The sequence below is a fragment of the Crotalus tigris genome, unplaced genomic scaffold (genome assembly GCF_016545835.1).
Source record: "Crotalus tigris isolate CLP2741 ecotype Arizona unplaced genomic scaffold, ASM1654583v1 scf7180000017753.6788120, whole genome shotgun sequence".
In the NCBI taxonomy this organism is placed as follows: domain Eukaryota; kingdom Metazoa; phylum Chordata; class Lepidosauria; order Squamata; family Viperidae; genus Crotalus; species Crotalus tigris.
The window spans coordinates 23,224-47,032 of record NW_024096615.1 but is presented as its reverse complement, the minus strand read 5'-3'; the positions used below and the strand labels follow the sequence as shown (position 1 = coordinate 47,032).

Below are 23,809 nucleotides of genomic sequence, written 5' to 3'. Positions count from 1 at the left end.
AAGTGCCAGGTGTATAGCCCTGAGTTCTAGCCAATTGGTGTTTTGTTTAAAGTCCCACTGGAACCACCGGCCCTGGGCGAATTGAAGTTGGAGGTGTGCCCCCCACCTGAATAGACTGGCGTCTGTGGTCAAGGTCACCCGAACTGGTTCTCTGAAAAGGAATCCCTTGGACAAGGCCGGGGATAGCCACCTGAGAAGGGATGTGAGTGTCTGTGCTGCGACCTGTATGCCTCTGGCTACGCCTTGCCTCTGGTAGCTGGAGCTGTCTCGTATGGAGTCTGGCCCAGGGCATTATGGCAATGCAGGAAATCAGTTTCCCCAACAGCTGTGAGAGCAGGGCTAGGGCCACTTTGCAAACCTGATACTCTTTTTTTGTACAACAGTTTCAGTTAATTTTACTCACTGAATATTTTATTAACATATATAGCTTAGGTGAAGATATAGATCTGTGTACAAATTACTTGACTGGAGAACCTAATCAAACAGAGATCTGTTTTACTTCACATGTTAATTTTCAAACAGTAAATTAGGAAAGATTAGATTAAAATGCAATTTAGATTTATTTAACAGAAACTAAACCATTTTTCTAACTAGTATAAAAAAAGACACATTCTAAGCTATGAAATAACTGAAGGATTTATTTTAGGCCTACCTGTAAAATTTCTTCAACACAGTCATCATCACCGACCCCACTGTCCTGTAAACAAAGAGGAAATAGATATAAAGTTAGAATTAATGACCATCACATATGAATACATGCCTTATGCCAACATGTATGTAATGCTAGTGGATTTCTTACATCTGGAAATCATGGCATTTTTCTTGTATGTGTTTTAAAATAGAACAGCATATTTATTATTCTGAGAAAATGAATATATAATTATTAAATATGCCTTTTTTCAAAAATTGTAAAAGAAGATTTTTTTGAAAAAGTGTTTTATTAATTTTCTATCATTACAATTTCTTAGTGCTTAATGAAAAATGTGTTATGATTCAGCAGTTAGAAATAATGGACTTTGGACAGAATCTTACAAACATGATAAAAACAATATACAATAAACAAAAAGCGAAAGTGATTGTGAATGGAAACTATACTGAGAACTTTGAGATAAGAAAAGGAACGAGGCAAGGATGTCCTTTATCTCCATTGTTATTTATTTTTACTCTGGAAATTTTAAATAGAATTATTAGACAAGATATAGAAATTAAAAGGCTAGAATAAAAGGTGAAACATATAAATTACAAGCATTTGCTGATGATTTGGTATTTATTTTAGAAGAACCTTTGGAGATGATTCCTAAACTATTGGAAAAGATAGAATAATAGGGAGAAATGGCAGAACTGAACATAAACAGAGAAAAAACCAAAGTAATAGTTAAAAACCTTACAGATAAATAAAAAAACAAATGTCGGAAAAAACAGAATTGCAGATAGTTAAAAAGGTCAAATATCTGGGAATACATTTAACAGCAAAATGTTCAACGATAAAAGAAAATAATTACACAAAACTATTGAATCAAATAAAACTGGATCTGGAAAAATGGAAAACTTGCAATTGTCAATACTAGGAAAAATTGATACAGTGAAAATGAACATACTACCAAAAATCTTATTCTTATTCAAACAATACCTATAAAACTTGAGAAAAAAATTATTTGAAGACTTAAATTCACTAATTTTGAAATTTATTTGACAAAGAACGAAAGCTAGAATTAAGATGAAAATGTTACAAGATGCCAAGGAAAATGGAGGACTTGGTCTACCGGAGTGGGTTTTATATTATCAAGCATCTGTATTAACATGGGTAAAAGAATGGATAACTCTTAGAAATAAAAGGCTGTTATATCTGGAGGGGCATGATTTACAACTGGGGTGGCATACTTTTTTATGGTACAGGAAAAATAAAGTTCATAAATATTTCCAAAATCATTATATAAGAAATGCATTATTAACAACATAGGAAAAAAATAAAATGGAAAATATATTTGAAAATTCCAGGGTAGTTGACAACAATGGAAGCATTTGTACACCCAAATTTAGTGAACTTTGAAAAAATCTGGACATATAGAGATATTCTAAACTCTAAAGGGAATTTAAAATCTAAACAAGAAATGGAAAATCAGGGTATCAATCTATCAGGGTGGGCACGTTTACAAATGCAAGCTAGATATGATAAAGATGTTAAACTGTATGGATTTTACAAGGAACAAACTATGTTTGATAAGATATTGTTAACTTCTGATGAGAAACTAATTAAGAAATTTTCTATTAACTTTGAAAATGGAAAGTGAACAAGTGAAAGAAACAATGATAAGATGGGTAAAAATTTTTGGATATAATATAGAATTAGAAAAATGGCAAAATTTATGGGAAAGCTGTTTATTAAAGTTCTAAAAGTTTTCAAGGTCATCCAGCTGGCTGATTATCTATGTCTGGGCTCTATGCCAAGTCTATCCCAGACATAGCATACTGGAAAATTTTCTCTCCGTTTCACCACTAGATGTCATGCTTTCCCAAGTAATAAAGATTTAAACTGAAAGTTATTCGTAAGATTAGTCTTATCCTGCTATTTTTCCAAGCACAATTTAGTGGTTTTCACAATTCTTCAACTTTACCCAAACAATGTCTTTATATTAATTCTGGTTTATCATTCTGTATTCTCTGTTCCTGTCACTCTTAAGGTTTTCTTCCTGCCGCTTTTGTTTGTCTGGTAGGGCGGGGAGGGGGAATCCCCTTCCTCCAGTCACACTTGGGGAATTCTTGCCTTTGGGGAATTTATCTGTTCCAGGGAATAGTGTTAAAAAGTAGTAGAGAGGAAGACCCAGTTCCAAGACACGATGTTACTAATCCACTCGTCAGGGCTAATCTTCACCCTTCTCAACTGTCAGTAGCTCTTGGACAGATTGCATAAATGCAGTCTGTCTTTCTTCTGTCGGTTTGGAGGGGTTTCCTTGGATCAAACGGGCTGACTGCCATCTGCCCATGATCGATGACAATTCCCTCCTTTGTTGCCACTTCTCTGGGGTGACTTTTGGCCCTTTAGAGCCCCCTGGCAGAAAGAAATCAGCTGTGGGGCGAGGAGCTCCACTTTCCCCACGTCTGTATCGCTATGACATCAAGCCTTCCAAGACAAGGAATTTTTTTAAATGTTACCTTTTTTCATCAAGTATAACATTGGAAATATCATGATATGCTCTTTGCCAAACATCATTTGAATTAAAAGTGTCCTACCACAGGATGGCCATAATCCATTGGGGACTTTCTTGCAATAATAGTCATTGAAATTAAATGACTACTGTGTAATTTAGTGTCATAGATATTAAACAGGAGATGTTTAAAGTTAAATAACACTTTCATGTACTGACACAGTCTACCAAAACAGTATTGGAGATACTCAGAATCCTGCTTTTAAATGAAAGCAACAATTCAACTGCATATGAAGCTAAAAACAGCATGAAGGATTTTTTAACTCATATGATTTGGTGTAATCCAACCATCTCCATTTTGGTTTTAATTTACAGTATGCATTAACACAATTTGGCAAGTGGGGAAAAGATCTAAATTAAATGTTGTTATATTCCTATTATCTGGAATTTGTCCTTTTATGAAGAGCTTTGGCTTTATCAAGCCTGGGGCTGAGCAAACAGAATTCATGAAGACTAAGCCAAACAGGCATGAGTAAGAGAACATAATAGGAATTACATAATAGTAATAAGTGGGAAAACATCATTATTTTTTTTGCAGTTACTGCATCCAGAGATTCATTCAGTGACCTTTTTTAAAGTGACCTGTCATCTGCTGGGCAGAAATGAATCATACAACCATCTGCTTTGGAGTGTAATTTGAGGTGCTGGTTATTACCTGGAAAGCCCTGCACAGCATAGGAACTGGTTACCTAAAGCAGAGGTCCCCAACCTTTTGGGCACCAGGGACCAGTTCTGTGGAGAGAGGTTTTTCCACAGACCGGAGGGTGCGTGGTTTTGTCTGCTGCCTGTATCCCACAGATGGGGCTTTGCTTGTTTGTGCAGACTGGTTGTTAGCATGCTGCGGCCCAATACTGGTCCATTGATCAGGGGTTGGGAATCCCTGATCTAAAGCACCATCTGTCTTCCATATTCTTTGCCTGGATAGAACAACTGCTCAGAATTGTATGCTCCAATTCCCTTCCATTAAGCAGGGATACCAGAGAGGAGGAAGTCTGATTTTCTGTCACAGCCCCTATTTTTTGAAATACCATTCCCCTATTTTGTGCTTTTTCATATATGTACTTTGGAGTCATAACATATTTGCCCCTTTCCCAATTCTAAATGAATGGAAACCATGAAGAGCAGAATGTAGTATGTAGCTTCAGTACTTTCGTTGCCCCCAATTTTGTTCCTCCAAACCAGCAACACCTCCTTGATGCATTAAAAAATAAAGAAAATAAGATCTCTACTAGCAAGCTTAATAAACAACCCAACATTCTCCTCTTAACAAGGCCTGTATGCAGTGTGGGATTCAAATATGTGAACAACCGATTCTCTGTGTGGATGATGCTTCTGGAAGTCCATTCTGGGCCTTGGCAACAAGAAATTAGCTAGCGGTTCTGCCGAACTGGTGCAAACTGGCTGAAATTCACTTATATTAGGATATTTTAAAATTCATGCAATATAATTAAACTTATTACTCAGCTGTGCTGTAAAAACACGTAGCATTAATATAGGGATAATAGTCACTAATATTTAGGAGAGAAAAATGTTGATAATTTATTATGGTAAAGTTGCCATTATGTTTAATCCACACTGTTTTATATTAGGATATAACAGTTATCCTAATATATAACAGTTTTTTAAAATTTTATATTATTTATATATAATTTATAAATTATATATATATTATAAAAATAAAATATATTTGTGAAATATTAGAAAATATAACAATAACAAATGCACTACTAAATTGTATTTTAAACTTATTATTAAATCTAGATTATATGAAAACATATTTTTCTATTTTTATAATAATAACGTTATTTCAAAAGTAGATAAAAACATATATCTTAAATGTACTCCTTAACGTCAAAATGATAGGTTTCTTTCATTTATGTGATATATTTTACCTTGTCAAATTTGTAGAGCCAGCCATCTCTACAGTGACTCTTGGTGGCATACAATAAAATCAATACTAAAATATCTAAAAGAAAAGTATCCAAAAGAAAAAACAGCTATTCTAAAACAATAAAACACACTGGACCTCCATACATCTAATCCTTTATGATCTGTGGAGTTCAACCCCCAGAATTTCTGAGCCAGCTAGGAATTCTGGGGGTTGAAATCCACAGGTAGTAAAGGGGGAATAGAATAGAATAGAATAGAATAGAATAGAATAGAATAGAATAGAATAGAATAGAATAGAATAGAATATAGAATATAGAACAGGGGTGTAAAACTCAATTTCATTGAGGGCTGCATCAGCACTGCGGTTGCACTTGGGGGACCGGGTGGGTGCAGCCTACTGGGTGCGTGTGGATGGAGTGGGAGCCTCACTGTTCCTCTCAGGCCATGCGGGGGGGCTGGATAGTGGTGCGGGCTGCCCAGAGCCCTGGGCAGCAGAGGTCAAACACCCAGCCTGGCCCTTGAGCACCCGTGGCACCAAGCCCAGCCCCATTTCCCCAAGGGGGCACCCAGCTGCATTTATCTCCTCCTCAAGGCTGCTGCTGCTATGCTTGCTCTCCTTAGCCAGGTTGCTCATGATGGGTACAAGGGCAAAGTCAGAGGGAGGCCCATTCCCTCTCCATGGGAAGAGACCCGGCTTTGTATCCAAAGCTTCCTTAGCAATAGGATGGGAGTCCCCCAGGATAGACCAGGAGGAGGGGGCAAGGGGATGGTGAAAGGGCAGGAGGGCAGGATTAAGGCAGGAGTTCCCTCAGACCCTCCCTCTCTTTCTTTCCTTCCTTCCTTCCTAAGTACAGAGTGGTGAGATAATACTTGAGATGAGGGAGGGAGAAAAACAGGCAAAAAATGCAGCTGGGGAAGTGTCACCCTTTGTGAGGAATGAAGAAATGCACCATCGCCTGGAAGTGGCCAGCACATGGCCCTCACTTACTTCACATATCTGGCTTAGTGGGCTCTGGGGGAGGGGATACCATGAGCAGTGTGAGAATCAACATTACCTGCACAATGCCCCCCCAGCCCCCAGCCTGCCTGATCTCGGCAGGCAGCAAGGCACTCTCCTCATAGTGCCGAGAGGCTGAGCCAGGCGGCATGAATCCAAAAACAACCTCCTGCTCAGGCAGGAATCCCTATATCATTTCAGACGAATTGTTGTCCAGTCACTTCTTAAAAACTTCCATTGTTGGAGCATTCACAACTTCTGGAGCCAGGTTGTTTCACTGGTCAATTGTTCTAACTCAGCGGTTCTCAACCTGTGGGTCGTGACCCCATTTGGGGTCGAACGACTGTTTCACAGGGGTCGCCTAAGACCATCGGAAAACACATATTTCTGATGGTATTAGGAACCGAGACACCGCTCCTCTATCCGTCTCCAGGCGAGGGGAGCAGGAGGCGGAGAAAAGCCTGAACAGAGCAGAACAAAGCCTGGCCCAGCGAGGGCGGAGCCGCGTTCAGGCGTGCTTCGGGGTAGAGGTTGTCTGCTGTGTTGCCGTCGGGAGCCTCAGCTGGCTAAAGCGCCTTTCAGAGAAAGAGCCCTGCTTTCCCCTGCAGGGTGACCCAGCCAGCAGCGTCCTACTCTCGTCGTTTCAGGGAGAAGGAGAAGGAGAAGGAGAAGGAGAAGGAGAAGGAGAAGGAGAAGGAGAAGGAGGAGGAGGAGAAGGAGAAGGAGAAGGAGAAGAAGAAGAAGAAGAAGAAGAAGAAGAAGAAGAAGAAGAAGAAGAAGAAGAAGAAGAAGAAGAAGAATAAGAAGAAGAAGAAGAAGAAGAAGAAGAAGAAGAAGAAGAAGAAGAAGAAGAAGAAGAAGAAGAAGAAGAAGAAGAAGAAGAAGAAGAAGAAGAAGAAGGCATCCGCCCAGCAGGCTGCTACCTGTGCCTCCTCGCGACGGAGAAGTGCTTTGAGGCAAATGGCAGGTTATAAAACTGACACTTGGCTCAAAGGGGGGATGGGCGGGCCTACAAAGTCACTGCTCCTCCGTGGGCAGATGGATAGCTGGACGGCTAGGAAAGTTCCCCGACTCTTCTGCTGTGGAGGAAGAAAACCAAGCTTCGAGATCTCGCGATCAGGCACGCAGACGCGACTGAGCTTGCAACAAGCCCGGCAAGCTTTACGTTGAGGTGGGCGATTTATAAAAGGAAGAAGCAGCCTCCTCGTGCTCTGGAGTGGGGGAGGGATGGTGGTATGTTTGTTCGCTTCCCTGAAAAAGCTTCTCGGGCCATCTCCATTGCTAAAAGATAATGCCCTTGCTTTCCTATGATGTTGAAGGTGTCTTACATTAGGAAAAAAACAAAACACAATCCCCATGCAAAAACAGTCCACCCATGATAATGCAAAACCTAATGAAGAGCGTAGCTGTTTTTATTACTCTTATTACAACTCTGAGAAGTAAGTTGATGGCAGTTGCTGCACAGGAGTTAACTGAGCTCCCAGATAGCCCATCCTCACACAATTGGAAGTTTGCATTAGATCCCCTAAATTCCCAGTGATAGATCACACTAATGATAAACATGGGAACTTTGTTCCTACTTATGTGGTGGGCATAAAAGTATAGTAGTTTTTTCCTCTTTTCCCATAGCAGCTGATTCCCCCCTTCTCTGAGATCCCTGCAGCCCTCCTTAAGACAGCACATACTTTTTGATTCCTGCTGCTCATCCCTCCTCCTCCCCCCCTTTGATGGTTTCCTACTTGTGGGATGCAGGGGAAGGGAGCGCCATTTCACTACAGGTGGGAGAAGGAAAACTGGTCCAGGCAGTGAAAAGGGAAGAGATCAAGGGGGGGGCTTTGGAGATGAAAGCTGCTTTGGGTGGATGTTTTGGTCTGCAGCATGTGTTTCCCTTTCTCCTCCTGCCTGCCTTATCTCTGTTTCCTAGTGTGCCTCTAGAAAGCCAGGAAGGGGGGGGGGATGAATCTGCTCCTAGTGTGGAATCAAGAAGCTCCAAGGGCCATTTCTTGCAGTTGTTGCAGTAATGCTCCCCATTCTTCCTGGCTGCTGCACAAAAAGCAGTTGATTATTGCTCAGTGGAACCAGCAGAGGGGTGGGAGGAAGGAATGGATTTCCCTTCTGCTGCCTCTTCCTCAGTGGACAAGACCTCCTTCCAAAAATTTCTAAGATTCTGGCAAGCACAGCTCCAGAATTGAGCTATGCTGGCTCAGGAATTCTGGGAGTTGAAGTCCATGAGTCATAAAAGAGCCAAGGTTTTCCTTCTGCCTTCTTCAGAGAGAGAAGCTCTGAAGGTCATTAGGATCAATTGTCCTGGAAGGACAGGAGTCCTCTTCCACACACTCAGTGAATTTCAGCTGGAGGTAGAAAAATGGACAGTGGCTAAGGCTGAAGAGGCAAATTGTGTGGGCCACATCACACACATGGACAACAAATGTCTACAAGTATAGCTCCCCTTGAGTATCACCTCAATTAATCCTTATTTTCTCCCACCCCATAAGCACTCCCCCCCCATACACAATCATATTAATTTTTCACAGGTCATGCTTAACCTAATCAGGCAATTTCAAGGGCTCATTTAAAGAAGAGAAAAGGTCAGGTCTCCCTTCAGAGCCATAGGTGGAGCACCCATGCTTCAAGACAAAATTTCATTTATTTGTAATTAGAAATAAATATTTCACAATATATAATTAAATATTGTTTTTGTGATTAATCACTATGCTTTAATTATGTTCAATTTGTAACAATGAAAATACATCCTGCATATCAGATATTTACATTACGATTAATAACAGTAGCAAAATTACAGTTGTGAAATAGCAACGGAAATAATTTTATGGTTGGGGGTCACCACAACATGAGGAACTGTATTAAAGGTTCACGGAATTAGGAAGGTTGAGAACCACTGTTCTAACTGTCAGGAAATTTCTCCTTAGTTCTAGGTTGCTTCTCTCTTTGATTAGTTTCCATCCATTGTTTCTTGTCCTGCCTTCAGGCGCTTTGGAGAATAGCTTGACTCCTTCATTGTGGCAACCCCTGAGGTATCATGTCACTGCTCATCCTTCTCTTTGTTAGACTAGACATACCCAATTCCAGCAACCATTCTTTATATGTTTTAGCCTTCAGTCCCCTAATCATCTTTGTTGCTCTTCTCTGTACTCTTTCTAGAGTCTCAACATCTTTTTTATATCGTGGTGACCAAAACTGGATGCAGTATTCCAAGTGTGGCCTTACCAAGGAGTTATAAAGTAGTATTAACACTTCACATTTCATGGAAAGGAAATGCCAGATGCACATATTTTCCCTTCCTATTATGGGATCTCTATATCCTAGAAATAAAAACTGTCACTGTAATGTATCATGACGAGGAAGTTCCTTCAGGGGCAAGAGTTCACTCCAAGTCATCTTCTTGTTTACCAGTAGTATGCTTCTTTTTGTAGGCAAAAAATATTGAAGTTCCTTCTTCCATTTCATGTTCCCTGAACCATACAAGATCAAATTATATGGAAAAACACCAGATCCAGATTAGCTCTGCTTATAACCACACATACTGTATATGTCTGTGTGTGAATTGATGCACATTTACCAATGAGCAGTCATATTGAATTAAATAGGCCTTACTTACTTGTGAATAAGTATCTAGGTTGGATAATAATAATAACAACAACAATAATAATATAATTGCATAAATGTATTTCATCTGTTTTTAACCTTCAAATGCTCAATAATCACCTTAATACTGTATAAACACATACACCCAGAGAAGATAATAGAAAAGACATAACAAATACAATGTATGGATTGTGCAAAAAACAGCTTTGTGAGCAAGTTCTAGCATGTGGGAATTGAAATCCCAATAACAAAAGGAGACATTATGAAATAAATATAGCAATATAATGTAAACATAAAATGCACTGATCGAGTTATTGAAATTGCTTAGTTTGATTAACTGTGTAGGCAGATATGACAATTAAATAATTTTTGACATATTTGTAAAATAACAAGTGGAATAGAATAGAATAATAACTATTGTCCCTTTCAATGTATACTAATCGGCATACATTAAAATGGAATTCCGTTGCATATAGCTCTCAAAGGGTCATCACCTCTGATATATACTATATAAATATGGCAAAAATAAATAAATACAGAATTATGCATATACCCACATATATGACACAGAGAAACAACAGTCTAGTTTGGGTTATGTATACATGTGGATGGCGAGAAAAATGAATCTTGTGAGTTTATCAGACAAATTTGCATAAGAATAATCTTTATTAATTCTTAATTCTAATCCTGAATCAGGCTATTAAAATCTGCAAGATGGCAATCATCACAATTTAAGTGCCACCCTTTTGTGAGCAGGGTAGGGCTTCAGTCACAACTTGTTAGCCATCTTGCAGATTTTGACAAATCATTGTAGATGCACCTGCTCTGAATCTTGGGCAATTTTTTAGAATGTTATCATCATAATATATATGTGAGCTGAGGCAACCCTGCCTGAGATGCTTTCTATTCTGAAGAGAAATAAATCCAAACTGAACTAATTTGTATACAGCTGCCAGTAATATAAACAAACGCTGGTTAGAATTCTTTATACAGAAGATGCTTTTGTATTTCATAGTTCAATCAAGTTAATAAGCAAGTGTCAAAACTCTGAATTAAAATTCCCAGAAGAGGGAAGAACAAAGGACAATAAAAATGATTTTTAAATAATCATAGCAATAAATAGCATCTACTTCTGATAAATATAAGTGCTGATATAAAATGTTATTAGGCTACAGAGATTTTCTTTTGTTTCAGAAATAAGTTTTGTTCTTCAGCAGTGTCATTCATCATCCTAACAAGCCCTCCATATGTAAATTAAATATCAAAGTTTGATTCATTCAAATATGTCTTTGTATTGTGTTAGGTCATTTTTTAACATTTATTTCATTCCTTTCACAGCTGAATAACTCCATAGTATTTGTATAATTTAAGGATTCAGTTCATACACTGGAAATGTTTGTCATTAGTCCTTATTCAGTTTTGCTTTCACTATAAAAAATTCATTTAGGACTACAGTGCACAAATTAATATTGGAATCACCCAAATTTCCAGATAGATGTACATCTTTTGTGTTTCTTGTAAACAGAAGTGTGTGTTTTTTTTAAAAAAAGCATGCATTGTCCTTTTGTACCTTTCCCCCAAAAATTAATTTCAATGATTTTATAGTTAAATATGTACAATTAACTGACATGTCAAGTAATTTCATGATTTTTGCAGAAAAATCATGGCGGTAGAAAAATCACACTGTCTTATTGTATGTTTGTGTACTTTGGAGTAAATAAGCATTTATTTAGTATTCATTAAAGCACATCATTTTTTAATTTTATTTTCAAATTTTACCTAGCTCTCCTGGGCAGAAATAAAAACAAGTTTCGTATTTAAGTTTAATGAAAATAGCACAAAGAACACGTATAATAACATTTTTTCCAGAGAACCGGAAAATTTATAAGCATTTAGCTTGTACGGTAGTTGTCATTTAGCATATCATTTTAAAAAAATTAAAGAAAAATAAAGACAAATTTACATCAAATCCAATACAATTTAAGATTCACATTTTGCTTATTTAGCCATACATGAAAAGGACTTTAAACACTGCTTGCATTTTTACTATGGAGTTTAGACAAAACCACCCAAACTTTCTGAAACAAATGAAGTTTAATGCAGTGAGTTTCTCCAGTTATCCATACATTCTGGGACTTTACATGATACCAATGTACATGAGTAGAAATTCATGATATGTACTGTAAATTGATCCAATTCAATTGAAATAATTATGTTCAAGGAAGTTTTCAATGGTGTGCATGCAAAAAAGTTTTGACATAGGCTTGATGCTCAGAATGTGGCTCATAATTGCACCAAATATTTCATGTGGCTGAACTTGTATAGGTAATGAAACATCTGCAAGAAAACAATCAAGTTCAGAGACCATCAAGGACCCCTCAGTTAAGCCCTTCTACATGCAGCTCATGAAAAAACTTGAGTCTTACAACACTTTTTTTTTGGTCTTAAAAAGTGCTACAGACTATTTCTGATCTTCATCTGGAAAAAAGGGAGCTAAAACCATCTTTATGTTGGTAACTGAACCCTATCCCATACACCAGTGTTTCCCACCCTTAGCCATTTGGACTTCAACTTCCAGAATTCTCTAGTCAGCATCGTTCTGAAGTCCACATGTCTTCAAGAGGTTGAGGTTAAGACTTTTATGTAGTCAAAATGGTATCACTGATAACATATGATAGGCTTTGAGGAAAGACTAAAAATGTATACAAATCGTTATTTCCTTTCCCAAGTCTTTGGAATGAAATCAGATGAACTGATAAAACTTAAGGAAGACAATTAAATAGATAGGTTGTGAGCTTGTTGGTATCCAACCAATGGAAAACCAGAAAAATGTTGAACCTGAGGAAAAGGAATATAAAAACCTTTTGCAGGCTTTAGGGTCCACCTCCGGGGCACCCGTGTTTGCAAATATGTAATAAACTTTTTGCTATTTTTTGGGTACTGGGTTGCCTTTTATTGCTTACCTATTTCTACCACAGCTGATTATAGAGTATCATAGCTATGACTTCCTTAGAGAGGGAATGAGATAATCAACACTGTTCACATGTTCACTGCTCAAGAAGGTACTACTAGCACCAGATTATGGTGGCCGCAGTTATTGTTGATACTGAGCCACAAATCCTTCACTTTAATGGCACTAGTTAGGTGTAAACATCTGGAAAATGACTAATACAGTGCTTCCCAAATCTGGATTAAATTAACCAAAATTGTGCAAAAATGTTTTTATTTCAGTAACGACACACATTTTTTTTCTGTATAGTTAGTGTTTTACCTACAATGATAAAAAGGATTTTCTGATAAGTGATTTTGGAAAATGGTGAATGTTATGTCCTGAGCCTGTGCAAGCAGGCTCGGGGCATTGCAAACAGTTCCGGCAGGTGCAGGCTGCCCGGGACCAGACAGGCTGTCGCCAGTACTTGTGCGCATGCGCAAGTGCTGGCGCGCCAAAAGTTGCAGATTTACCCGGGGATGGCCTATATAAGAGGCCAGGAGTTTTGGGCGTTGTCGGCGTCTTCTAACTGTAAGCTGAACACATGAATAAAGAAGTTTCCTGAGAACTACAACTGCTTCTCGTGTCTTGCCATTTCGCGAAGGACGCAACACTGGCGACGAGGTGGGATTGCCTTACATCAACAAAAAGGTGTAAGCTTACCCGAGTGAGTCCTGAGCGGCAGGAACGGCGTTGACTCGGCAGCTACCCGCCAATCCAGCGTGCATTCGGGGGTAGGCTGGCTGATAGACCCTTCCTGATACAAAAATGGCAAAGATTGGAAGGCTTTCGGAATTCGACGTCTCACATCCAGAGAGGTGGGAGTCCTACGCAGCCAGGGTGGAAAACTACCTCAAAGTGAACCAAGTGAGGGAAGAAAGTTTGAAGGCTGCCACCCTGCTGTGCGTTTGCGGTCAAGACGCATTCGAAATCGCTGAGAACCTTGCAGCACCTGTTCCTTTAGACTCTGTCAGCTACGCAGATCTAAAAAAGCTACTGAAGGAGCACTTCCAGCCTAAGATGTCCGTCATCGTGTGGCGCCACACCTTCGAGCAGAGGGATCAACGACCCGGAGAATCGGCCAAGGAGTACATCGCCGCATTAAGGAAAGCCGCCAAACATTGCAAGTTCAAGGACCCCAAAGAACGACTGAGGGACAGATTCGTATGCGGGCTAAGGCATCGTGAGTTACAACAGAGACTTTTTGCTAAGGAGGACTTGTCTTTCCAAGATGCCTTGAGAGAGGTCACCGCAGAGGAAGCAGCGGGCGGCGCCATCAAGAACATGCGGCCGATCAGGAACAGTCCAGATGCTGCATCCGTGCACCAGGAAGAAGTCCAAAGAAACTCTGAGGAGGATCCGGACGAGGAAGTCGACCGTCTTCACCCCACAAAGGAAGAGAAACAAAAAGGAAACTCTTCAGCTCTCCCCAAGTGCATCGGCTGTGGAGGTCGCCACAGGAGAACCGACTGCAAGTTCCGCTCCGCTATCTGCAGGACGTGTGGAAAACAAGGACACATTGCAGCTGTGTGCCTGGGCCGTCTGAAGGTACAACCTCAGGAAGAATTGCGCCTGAAAAGTACCAGGGTCCCCATCCAGAATAGGGTGGGGTTTTGCGCTTCGCGAAGAAGCATCTATAGGACAGGCACACACAAGTCAATTAAGAAAAAGCTGTCACTTAAGGTGAAGCTACAAGGGGTTCCATTAGCTATGGAACTGGATACGGGGTCTCCCCTTTCAATCATTTCCATGCAAACGTTTAGGAAGATTTGTTCCGGTAGTGGAACTCAGGCCAAGCTGAGGCCTTCTGACATTGTGTTAACAGACTTTCAAAACTCCAGAGTGGGTGAACGAACGAGTCTCATAGGACTCGATTGGTTTGAGGCCTTGGGAATACACATCACAGGGCTCAACAGCCTACAAACACTCGACCTACAGGAAGTCTGCAAAGAATTTGCAGATGTTTTCAGCCCCCAGCTGGGCACATTCAAAGGACCTCCTGTGTCCTTAAAGCTAGACCCCACTGTCACTCCCATTAGAATTAAAGCAAGAAGGGTCCCTTTTGCTTTAAAGAGTAAAATTGACACTGAGTTGGATAAACTGATCCAACAAGGAATTCTGGAACCTGTTGACTCCAGTCCCTGGGAGACCCCCATTGTCATGCCTCTCAAGGCAAATGGGGACATTCGCATCTGTGCTGATTACAAATGCACTCTGAATAAGGCATTGCAGCAACATGCCTATCCTGTTCCTGTGGTCAGTCATATTCTGGCCTCCCTCAAGGGGGGGCGTGTTTTTGCAAAGCTTGACCTAGCTCAAGCATATCAACAGCTGCCTGTTGATGATGATGCTGCTATAGCTCAGACAATTGTGACCCACAGAGGAGCTTTCAAGGTAAAGAGACTTCAATTTGGAGTAAATGTCGCTCCTGAGATTTTCCAAAGCGTAATGGAAAACACACTACGGGGTATACCAGGGGTTTGCCCCTATTTTGATGATGTCTTAATTGCAGGAGACTCCACACACATTCTAGCTGAAAGGCTAAGGGCTGTCCTGTTAAGGTTCAGGAAAACGGGACTCAAACTCAAGAAGGACAAATGTAAAATTGGGGTGCCTTCCACAGAGTTTCTGGGGTTCAAAATTGATGCTGCTGGGATTCACCCTGCTGAATCCAAACTAAAAGCCATTATGCAAGCCCCTAGGCCAATGTCTAAGGCCGAACTACAGGCTTTCCTGGGCCTTCTGAATTTCTACAATTCCTTTCTCCCACATAAGGCTAGTGCAGCTGAGCCTCTTCACAGGCTATTAGATAAACAGGCAGTGTGGCAGTGGTCACAAACACATGAGGCAAGTTTCAATGAGGTCAAGGCCTTGCTCACTTCTAACAGTGTACTTGCACACTTCAATGAGTCCCTTCCTGTGTGCATTGCTTGTGATGCTTCCCCTTATGGGGTAGGAGCTGTACTGAGCCACCTCAGGTCTGATGGAACTCAGGTTCCTGTTGCATATTACTCCAGGACATTGTCTTCAGCTGAGCGCAACTATGCTCAAATAGACAGGGAGGCCTTAGCTGTTGTTGCTGGAATTAAAAAATTCCATGATTTTTTATATGGTAGGAATTTCACGGTCTTCACTGACCATAAGCCTTTGCTGGGACTGTTTACCACATGTAAACAACCCCCCCAAATCATCTCCCCCAGGATGCTCAGGTGGTCTATCTTTTTGTCTGCATCTGATTTTTCCCTACTTCACAAGCCTGGGAAGGAAATGGGCCATGCTGATGGCCTCAGTAGATTACCCCTGCCGGTAATAGAAGCTGACCCTGCGCCAGCTATCAATATTCTCTCTATCCAAGCCTTGCCCGAGTCTCCCCTGAATGCCAGGGATGTAGCCGCTGAATCAGGCACAGATCACACACTTTCACGTGTCCTTTCTTGGGTTTTGTCTGGATGGCCTGAGCACTGTCCTAGTCCTGAGTTTCAGGGTTTCTGCTCTAAAAGGAACGAGTTGTCCACCTCTCAGGGTTGTCTGCTTTGGGGAAGCAGAGTTGTCATTCCCTCCTCAATGAGGACTAGGGTCTTAGGTTCCCTCCACGAGGGTCATCCTGGCATTGTACGAATGAAGGCTCTTGTGCGCAGCCACTTGTGGTGGCCTGGCCTAGACAAAGACATTGAAGCTAAGGTGCATGCATGCCACCTTGGTCAACGCTCGCGCCCTGAAATGCCCCAAGCTCCTGTGCATAGATGGGAGGAAACACAATCTCCATGGTCTAGGGTGCACATTGACTACGCTGGGCCCTTTCAGGGTCAATTCTTCTTGGTTCTCATTGACAGCCATTAGAAATGGCTTGAGGTTGTACCTGTCTCATCCACCACCGCTGCAAAGACTATTCAGGTACTGAGGGGGATTTTTGCTGCACACGGGCTCCCAGACGTCATTGTGTCTGACAACGGCCCTCAATTCACTTCCTCCGAATTCCAAGCTTTCTTACAGGCTAACATGATTCGTCATGCCACCTCTGCACCCTTCCACCCATCCACCAACGGTATGGCTGAACGCATGGTGCGCATCACCAAGGACGCCTTGAAGAAACTCACCTACCGAGACTGGCATCACAGGTTGGCTGACTTCCTCCTTTCTTATCGCACCACACCGTCCACTTCTACAGGGAGAAGCCCAGCTGAACTTCATTGGGGGCGCAAACTGACTACCAAGCTTGACCGGTTGCATCCGGACAGACTGCCTCCTTCTGTCTCACACCCCAGGGCACCGAGGCAACTACTTGTGGGTGCCCCGGTTTGGACTCGTAATTACGGGCCTGGTCATTCATGGGTCCCCGCATCTATATCCAGGGTCACAGGTCCTCTATCCTACGAGGTATCCCTGGACAACGGTCGTGTCCTGCGTCGGCACATTGACCAACTTCGCCCTAGACGGGACCTTCCTGCTGAGACTCCTGGGCCTTTTCCAGGGGGGAGGGGGAGCCCTTTGGGCAAAGGGAGGGGCATGGAATGATGCCCATTATCAATGGGGAAGCCACAATCAGCCCATCTCAAGATTCCGCGAGTGCTCCAAACAGGAATTCAAGGAGCCCAACTAGATAACAGGCATCAACGCCTACTCCAGCCAGGGAGTCACCCCGGGGGCATGATCACTTCTCACCCGCATCACTCAGTACTCCAGTCAGGGAGAATACCCGGGAGCATCCCAATAAACCATTCCCCGCAAGAGAGCTGGCACACACTCCTTCGAGTTGGCCCGACACTACCCCTGTCCCTAGAAGGGGGCAAACACACAGGGAGGTGGTCGAGGAACCAAATCCCGACTACAACACCTCTGACTCCACTCAGGGGACAACTGAGTTTTGGGACAGTACTGAAACCCACACAAGCCCGGGCACAGAACGGGATTCAGGGGACAGACAGCCTCCTGACAGGTCTTGGACAGACCTAGGAGGTTCTACAGAAACGCCCAACAGTGACAGTCACTTAGAAGGGCCAGAGAGCCTACAGCTAGGCGGGACAACCAGGTCACATAGTGAAAGAAGCCCTGGCCTGACGAGCCCGGTGGGCAAGCAAGCAGGCCAGGCATTGGAGCACAGTCTTTGGGAATCACCAAGGCAAAACAAGGGGGACAGGCACGCATCACCCCTCAATCAGAGGGTACTCGGCAAGCACCCTGAATTTAGGAGGTCACAAAGAGCAAGGAAATCTCCTAAGTATTTGGAGGATTTTGTAACCCTCTTGGCCAAACAGAGCTAGTAGAAAAGTAGAGCACTGAGGCTGATGGAAGACCAGGAATACCTGGTATTGGGGAGCATGGCACTACACTACAGAAATTAGTTATGTGTTATTATGGTATAAGGAATAGTTTTAGCCCGGGGGGAAGGGGTGTTATGTCCTGAGCCTGTGCAAGCAGGCTCGGGGCATTGCAAACGGTTCCGGCAGGTGCAGGCTGCCCGGGACCAGACAGGCTGTCGCCAGTATTTGTGCTCATGCAAAAGTTGCAGATTTACCCGGAGATGGTAAGAGGCCAGGAGTTTTGGGCGTTGTCGGCGTCTTCTAACTGTAAGCTGAACACATGAATAAAGAAGTTTCCTGAGAACTACAGCTGCTTCTTGTGTCTTGCCATTTCGCGAAGGACTCAACAGTGAACAAGGACTTTTTGATAAGCAGGAGAATGAATGCGAAGTTTCAGAAGCACTGAATATTTTCAAACTTGCAAATGTGAATAATTGTATGTAACACAATCAGGAGTGAAAAAATTAGCATTCATAATTATATCAAGAGAAACTATTTTCTCATTTTTCATTCCTGAATTTTTACTATAGATTCTCCTCTATAAAACATAATATGCCCTTTTCTTTGTATTTTTACTTTTATTTTCTATCTTTCTATGGAAACATTTAATTAATGGATTCAAGATTTTGCTTTGCCATAAATATAATGCCATTGCTTCCATTATGTACAATTAAGAAACATGGATAAACTTCCAGGGCTATTACCCATTTCAATGTTCTGCATTTCTGTAATAACACTGTCTTGTTCATTTCACCTTTATAGTGAGCTATTCGCTAACCAAAGCTTTACATTGTGAATGTCATCATCTCTTTTTAAAAAATCACACAATATTGCACGCTCTTCCAATAAAAGGGCTTAATAAAAAACACGCTCTAGTGCACAATCTTTAATTTTAAAATAAACATACAATCTGAGGATTCTAGAATCAGTTTTCTTTTCCTTTTATATGACTTCAGTTATAGGGAGTATTTTCTTTATCAAAAATCTCATTCATTTTAGCTTCAAATAAAAATTTCAGGTATTCAACGCAAAATCAATATAAATGCTAAATATCTACGCTGATAATTCTCTAAGCTCTCTCTTGTACTCAATTCAAGGATGTCAGCTATTTATTTGAACCACTGGAATATCAGATATTTTAGAAAGGTATTGATTTTTTAGTGAAGTGTGACTAAAGAGATAAATAAACTGTTCTTGGTGTCAGTTGATCCATTTTTCTTCATTGTTATTTTAGGAGCAGTCAAAGCAGCATAGATTCTGATAAATGTTAGAATGTAAGGAATATAATTTAAAACTACCTAATTCCCTGAATTTCAAAATTGAAATATTATCCCTAGTAATGGATAGCTCCATTACCTGACTTACGATGCTTTGGTAAAGTTTTTTTCCCTAAGTTACAAGTTCTTCAAATCAAAATATACAAAAAGAATTTGAAAACTGAATTAAAATTATATGATTTTTAATGCATTTGCTCACAGATCTAAGTTTGACCAAAAATAGCATGCATTATGCATAGCTTTAATTTCTCTTTAATTATATTTTTATTAATCATTTAAAAAAGAAAAAGTAAAGAAGAGAAAAAATAAAACAATGTGATAAATAAGCATTTTATAACATTACAGGTTTAAATTTTCAGTATTTCTATAATTAGTCTTAAATAACTAAATACATTATATCATTTTGAAAACTACAGGCCATTGTTAAAATTCAAACAATGCATAATATGAACATGTGTCAACATTCAGTATTAATGGTTCACATTTTGCATTTTACAGTAAATTCTATCCAAGCTGCTCGAAGTTCTGATTTAACAAATCACTTAGAACTAGAATAGTAAGACTTTATGTTAAGAGAAATATAAATTATGGATGTGATACAAGACCATATGTATAGAATTATAAATTGAATTAAATTCACATTTACTTTTAAATCAGGTGCGAACAACCAGATCCACCAGTGTATTAAAAAAAAAGCTGATACAATCCTTCGTTATATAAACAGAGGCACAGAATCACAAATCACATGAAGTATTAGTACCACTTTATAAAACCTTAATAAGAACACACCGTTGAGACTTTGGAAAAAGTGCAGAAAATAGCAACTAGGATTGATAAAGGCTTGGAGGCTAAAATATATGAAGAATGGTTGCAAGAACTGGTATGGCTATTCTAGAGAAAAGAAGGGCTAGGGGTGACATGATAGTAGTATTCCAGTATTTGAAGGGCTGCCACAAATAAGAGGGGGTCAACTTATTTTCCAAAGCACCTGAAGGCAAGATAAGAAACAATGGATGGAAACTAATAAAGGAGAGAAGCAACCTGGAATTAAGGAGAAACTTCCTAATAGTGAGAACACTTGCCTTCCAAGCTTGTGGGTGCTTCATTAATGGAGGTTTTAAAGAAGAGACTGGACAGCCACTTGTCTCAAATGGTAAAGGATCTCCTACTTGAGAAGGGGGTTAGATTAGAAGACCTCCAAGGTCCCTTCCAGCTCTATTCTAATTGATAGATTCAAGCTAGCCATTTTATGGTTCTCTGCGTATAATACAGAAATCTCCCCAGACTGGCAACTTTCACCTGGGAAAAACTAGATAAGGTTCAAACGCATTCAAGGGGATGGGCCAAACCTTGTTCTATTGTGTTTATGTAAAAAGTCCTGGGTAATTTCCTGCTTAAGCTCTTCTCCCAACTGTTGTTGATAGTTGCGAAGTCATGTCCGAACCATCGCAACACTATGGACAACATTCCTCCAGGCCTTCTGTCCTCTGCCATCTTCTGGAGTCCTTTTAAGCTCACGCCTACTGCTTCAGTGACTCCATCCAGCCACCTCATTCTCTGGTGGGTGGGGCAGTGAGCAGGAGGCCCAAATAGATGGCGGGGAGTACGCAATCCTAGCTGGGACTGGGGGGCCATGGCGCCATTGGGGATCCGGCTTTTCCTGCTTGGGGTGGCCTTTGGCTTGCTGGGTATAGGCGTGCTCTACCACCTCTACTTTAGCTTGCTAGCTGGCTGCTTTGCCTCCTTTGTGCTGGGTGGGGCTGCTGCTCCAGGTAGCGGCGGCAGCCTAATGGACCTGCGCAAGCTGCTGGCAGCACGGCGGTGCGCATGCCCACAGAGAAGGCTCTGAGTGCCGCCTCTGGCACACATGCCATAGGTTCACCACCACTGTCTTAGGTTGTTGATATTTCTCCCGGCAATCTTAATTCCAACTTTTGATTCACCTAGCCCTGCCTTTCTTATGATGTGCTCTGCATATAAGTTAAATAGGCAGGGCGACAGAATACAGACTTGCTGGACTCCTTTCCCAATTTTGAACCAATCAGTGGTTCTGTGTCCAGTTCTCACTGTTGCTTCTTGACCCGCATATAGGTTTCTCAAGAGACAAGTAAGATGGTCTGGTACTCCCATCTCTTTAAGAACTTGCCACAATTTGTTGTGATCCACACAATCAAAGGCTTTTGCATAGTCAATGAGGCAGAAGTAGATGTTTTTCTGGAACTCCCTAGCTTTCTCCATGATCCAGTGTATGTTGGCAATTTGATCTCTAGTTCCTCTGCCTCTTCGAAATCCTGCCTGTACTTCTGGAAGTTCTTGATCCACATACTGCTGGAGTCTAGCTTGTAGGTTTTAAGCATAACTTTACTTGCATGTGAAATGAGTGCAATGGTGTGATATTTTGAACATTTTTTGGCATTGCCTTTCTTTGGAATTGGAATGTAAACTGACCTTTTCCAATCCTGTGGCCACTGTTGAGTTTTCCAAATTTGCTGGCAAATTGAGTGTAGCACTTTTACTGCATCGTCTCTTAAGATTTTGAATAGCTCAGCTAGAATACTGTCACCTCCACTAGCTTTGTTGTTGCTCAGCTTTCCTAAGGCCCATTTCACTTCACATTCTAGGATGTCTGGCTCGAGGTCAGAGACCACCCCATCGTGGTTATCAGGGACATTAAGCTCATTCTTGTATAGTTCTTCTGTGTAATTTTGCCACTTCTTCTTAATTTCTTCTGCCTTTGTTAGGTCCCTGCCATTTTGGTCCTTTATCATGCCCATCTTTGCATGAAATGTTCCCTTCATATCTCCAATTTTCTTGAAGAGATCTCTGGTTCTCCCTATGCTATTGTTCTCCTCTATTTCTTTGCACTTTCATTTAAGAAGGCATTCTTATCTCTTCTAGCTATTCTCTGGAATTCTGCATTCAGTTGGGTGTATCTTTCTCTTTCTCCCTTGCCTTTTGCTTTCCTTTTTTCCTCAGCTATTTGCAAAGCTTCCTCAGACAGCCATTTTGCTTTCTTGCATTTCTTTTTCTTTGGGATGGTTTTAGTTGCTACCTCTTGTACAATGTTGCGAACCTCTGTCCATAGTTCTTCAGGCACTCTGTTTATCAGATCTAATTTGTTAAATCTATTTGTCATCTCTACTGTATATTCATCAGGGATATGATTTAGTTCATGCCTGAGTGGCCTAGTGTTTTTCCCTACTTTCTTCAATTTAAGCCTAAATTTTGAATGAGAAGCTCATGATCTGAGCCACAGTCAGCTCCTGGTCTTGTTAAAAACTAAAACACAGATCATCAAGACTAAAGAATTTATTAAATAATGTTTTCTGAAACAGGGCAAAAGCAGCAAAGGTTCAGGCTTTCCTCCCAGGTTCCTTTTATCTGTTTGCAAAAAGCTTGTCACTGAAATTTGATGGGATGACAAGCTATTGTTATTCATAATTCCTTCACAATCACCCTTGCTTTTACAACTTTATCAAATTTCTAGTAGATTGCATAAATCAAGGTTGAAAACAGCTTCATGGCATTGAGTAAATATACTATTGTATGTTATTAATAAATAATATTTGAAATGTATTATGTATACATATAAGATATAAAACTTAAACTGGTCTTTCTTTTAAAAATATACAACTAAAATCTTATACTACCATGTTTGTAATTTTTCCTGAAACATGTTTTTCACTGAATGATGGGGATGTGTTTTAAACTTTCACTTTGAGAAAAAAAGTCCTTTAATTGAAACTAATTATATTTATCAATCACAACTCTTTAAAAAAACTATATGCAGATCTCAACTTGTATCATTATAATTATACATGCTCTGCTCATAATTTTCAAGATAATTTCAATGATATATTTTTCTAGAAAATTATTCAGAAATATTACTTTTATTAAAAGTTATGAAATTAAGCAATCCACACAGCACTCCTTTAGCCTTTGTTAGATAGTGCCACCTGAATATAAGATTGTAAACTTTAGATTACAACTTAGATTCTTTACTTTCAGAAAATATTTTTCTGAATTAGTGAAAAGACCTTCCCTATTAAACCAAGTCAAGCTAATACTGATAACTTGTTTTAATAATCACATTAGACTCTTTCTTAATCTTATTGCAGTTACAAGTAACTTGAGTTAGAATCAAATTATGGCAACCAAGATTGGTGACTATCAGGAGCCATAGTACAAAGATTCTGTAATGTGTATTAAAACTCATCATTCATTCTCAAAATGTCAATTATTCCACATCTCACTATGAGTCAAACATTAATTCCAAGAATTGCTGCTCACTTTCTCAAGCATCCTGAAAATATGGTATGAAAACAAAAAAATATTTAGTGTTTCAGATTTAATTCCAAAAGGATACCTCTAGTATAAAATCCTTCCTACAACTCCTTAATGCAACAGGATCTTTTTTTTAAGGATCATGTCGCTGTCCTCCACAAAGCTATAAGATAAACATTACTGAACAGAGAAGCTCAGAGTGATAAGAAGAAACAAAAGTGTTCAAGGCTGTGGTTCTCAAACTTAGAAAAAGTTCCACC

At 40.5% G+C, this 23,809-nt stretch overlaps 1 protein-coding gene across 1 annotated transcript in view; it reads right to left on the bottom strand.

The window, feature by feature from the left end:
• The window catches only part of LOC120306773 (AF4/FMR2 family member 3-like), a 251,296-nt gene extending 250,616 nt beyond the window's left edge, over positions 1-680 (bottom strand). Inside the window, exon 1 of the mRNA XM_039340579.1 lies at positions 653-680. The gene's annotated coding sequence lies outside the window, so the exon portion shown is untranslated. The remainder of the gene's footprint in view (positions 1-652) is intronic.
• Between the last annotated feature and the right edge of the window lie 23,129 nt (positions 681-23,809).